This window comes from Schistocerca cancellata, chromosome 8 (genome assembly GCF_023864275.1).
Source record: "Schistocerca cancellata isolate TAMUIC-IGC-003103 chromosome 8, iqSchCanc2.1, whole genome shotgun sequence".
Taxonomy (NCBI): Eukaryota; Metazoa; Arthropoda; class Insecta; order Orthoptera; family Acrididae; genus Schistocerca; species Schistocerca cancellata.
The window spans coordinates 225,289,184-225,292,803 of NC_064633.1; the positions used below are offsets into that span (position 1 = coordinate 225,289,184).

General features: G+C 43.7%; 1 pseudogene; it reads right to left on the minus strand.

The window, feature by feature from the left end:
* Positions 1 to 884: 884 nt before the first annotated feature.
* Positions 885 to 1,002, minus strand: LOC126095988 (5S ribosomal RNA; annotated as a pseudogene).
* Between the last annotated feature and the right edge of the window lie 2,618 nt (positions 1,003 to 3,620).

Below are 3,620 nucleotides of genomic sequence, written 5' to 3' on the forward strand. Positions count from 1 at the left end.
AGTCCAACATAATTATATCTATAAATTTCGTCCATAAACTTCTAATGAACCTAAAGTAAATGGAATATTAACATTGAAATACATCACCACCTTCCTTTAATTATAACTGATTAAATGGCACTATTGTTTAAGGGAAGCTCTCCATATATGAGGTGCTACACAGATTCTTTAGCCCCTCTCACGACACTAAATCTGAGAGCCTCTCCAATCGCCATCGCTTCTAAGGAAAAACTTAAATAAAGTACGAACAGATGAAATTGCTTTGAATTTTTCTGCTCGGGGGCAAAGAATTGTACATCCTGCTACAACAGTAATGTTCGTCCAATATGCCTAACTCATGACAATGTTCATCTGCATTACGTCCTTACGCAACCGATGAAGTAGTTGCAGCAGTTTTCGGCGGAAGGGCTCTGGATGCCGAGAAGCGGTTTGAGGTATTTTTGCGGAGAAAAGACGGGGTGTTATTAGAGTATTGTTCACCACCCACTCCACCTTCCCTCCATCGATGCAGGAGAGGACCTAGCGAAGCACTTGGCCTTTACCAGTGGTCGCCGCCATTTTTTTTTTTTTTTTTTTTTTGGTGCTGTGTATCTTAATACACTCTAAGACAAAAAAAGACGCACCATGGAGTTATGCAAATACTTGGAAGTCGATATTCATACACATTTCCATGGAAAATATAGCACTCCGTCTGCAGGCCACAAGTGGCCCATCGGGACCATCCGATCGCCGTGTAATCCTCACCTGAGGATGCGGATAGGAGGGGCGTGTGGTCAGCACACCGCTCTCCCGGTCGTTACGATGGTTTTCTTTTACCGGAGCCGCTACTACTAGGTCGCGTAGCTCCTCAATTGGCATCAAGAGGCTGTGTGCACCCCGAAAAGTGGCAACAGCGCATGGCGGTCCGGATGGTCACCCATCCAAGTGCCGGCCACACCCCACAGGGCTTAACTTCGGTGATCTGACGGGAACCGGTGTATCCACTGCGGTAAGGCTGTTGCTATCCGCGGAAAATGTAAAATTGTAAACTTTGGCGGCCGGTAGATGAATGGCTGACACTGCAGCGCAGTTTCACCGTGTAGCTGGAAAGGATACTAAACAGGATATAGGTCGATACCAGGGTGAATTTTCCACGTACTCAGGTGGACAGTAATTATGCCTCGCAGACTGGCGCAGGGACACTCTACGCTGATGTCAGTATTTGAGAGAGGACGTGAGGTTGGGCCTATAGAAGTTGGTTGCAGTAATTTGCGAACTGCTCAAAATTTGAATACGAGCGATGCCACTTTATGACGGTGTTGGCAGGAATGGGTGAACCACGGCCGAACAAAGCGTCAACAAGGAAGCGGCCGATCTAGAGAGGATCGAGCAATCGCCAGAGAGGCAGTCAGAACCCCGGCTTTATCATTATCATCGATCTGACTTGCAACTGATGCTTCAGTGACCACAAGGACCACTAAAAGGCGGCTCACAGAAAGTGAGATGAGCTCACGGCGTTCCTGGCGCCGTCTACCATAGACTCTGTACTCCAACAAGACCGTTTTTAGTGGTCTGGTACACACTCGGCAAGGAATCTCCTTGACTAGAGAAGTGATGACTCTCGCTTCTGAGCCCCGCTTACCAGTTAATAAGTGTCTGGAGACGCCCTGTGCAGCGGTGGAACACCAACCTGACTGTCGCCCGCCAAGCGGTACGACAATAAGGAGTGACGGTCTGGGATGCCATTGCTTTTCATAGCAGGACTCCTTTGGCTGTAATCTGCGGCACCCTTAAAACACAGCGGTACTTCGTTGCCCTTCTTGGCAATCCTCCTGGACTTGCATTTCAGCTAGATAATGCCCGCCCGCACACGGAGAAAGTTTCTACTGCTCGTCTCCGTGCTTGCCAAACCATACCTTTGCCAATAAGGTCGCCGGATCTTCCTCTAGTAGAGAACTTTCGTAGCATTATGGACAAGACCTTCGAAAAAGATCGGCATGTTTACGATATAAAGTGCAGGTTGTATAGAATATCATCCCTCAGGAGGACGTCCAACAACTCTATCAATCAACAGCAAGCTGAATAATTGCTTACATAAGGGCCACAGGTGGATCAACGCGTTATTGACGTGTTCCATTTGTAAAGCTCTTCCTCATGAATAAATCATTCAACTTTTTTGAAATTGTAATCGTTTTTCTTTTTGTACATGAACACCGCATCTACTGATTTCCGTCCCATTCCGATAATTCCTTTGTGGTGCGATTTTTTTTGTCTTAGAGCGTATATCTCAAAGCAGAGTCAACAAGTCGTCCCATTGGAACGCGAAACAGCGTATTAATGACTTAGAGTTCCTTGGAATTTTCATTGAGAAGTGACTTTAAGTAGGCTTCCGCCATATCCATTTCTGAGAATAGTGCGCTCCAGATAGTTTCAAGAGTAGTTCCCCTGGACGGAGAACTGGGTAAGTGTCTACTGTGGACCTGAAATCGCCATAGGTTCTGAAATCCAATAAACTTGCGAATTATGAGCAGAAGTCAGCTCTTTGGATTTATAAAATGGGAATGATGACTTTTTGGTCTTGCAATCGCTCTAATTCCGTTTTTATGTCATCCTGAAAGGCAAATGACATGGTTCTCTGTCTACTGAAACGTGAGACTACAGAAGATTCCTTTCTTGTATGAACTTTGACATTATTACTAAAATCTGACCCATCTTGGGAAACAGCAGTGTAAGTTTTGCTAAAATATTCCACGCCTGCCAATGGAATGATTTCAAAAGCCACGTTAATTTACCACGAATTTCGAAACCAGACACAAACAAGGCGTCTGAATTAAACATAACGAATGCGTTCGCATTGGCTATGACAAGTAATATCAGCACGCAACTACTTTATTCCTTATTATAGGTGTTTAAGAAGATACTTTTTGTCTCATTAGCTGAATAGTTTGACTAAAGTATGTACTAAACTTACGCTCTGTCGGTAACAATTTAGGAAGAAGCAGTGTCTAGTTGAAACTGCGTATCTGTATTATTATTATTATTACTTATTCTTTGTTATACACGTATGACCTGACATCTAGGGACTAGGAAAAGTCGAATTTATCTCTGTTTTACATGCGTTTGTATTGGTTAATAGCATATAAATTTAGTAAGGACCGCTGATTCCTGGTTATGAACAGAATTATGGCGTTTACATCAGACTGCCGACGTGACAAAGTCACTCGTGCCTTCCAGGAGCGGCATAACCGAGTTTGAAGCAGTAAAGCCAAAGTGTGCCAAGATACGGAGAGCTGTTTTGCATATTGAGCCTGGAAACGATCTACCCACGATTTAGCTGTACTGGAAAATAGTAGTGATAACCTATTCCACGTTTATGACTTCATCTTGTTTTTAGAATAAAGGTATTTTTGCATCTAAGAGCTGTCACGAAAGGAAGCAGACACGGTAGGTGAGAATTACCACAGTGACTGTTTACTTCAATACTTATGCTTCTTGTTATAGGGTCGATATTCACACATTTTAACCATTTCTTATTTCATAGAATGTTTTTCTTCAGCTGCAGCGGAAAATTCATGAGCAAATGCTGTATCGAGTACTTTCTCCAATAATGGGCTTAGCATTTTTAACGCCGGATATGAAAA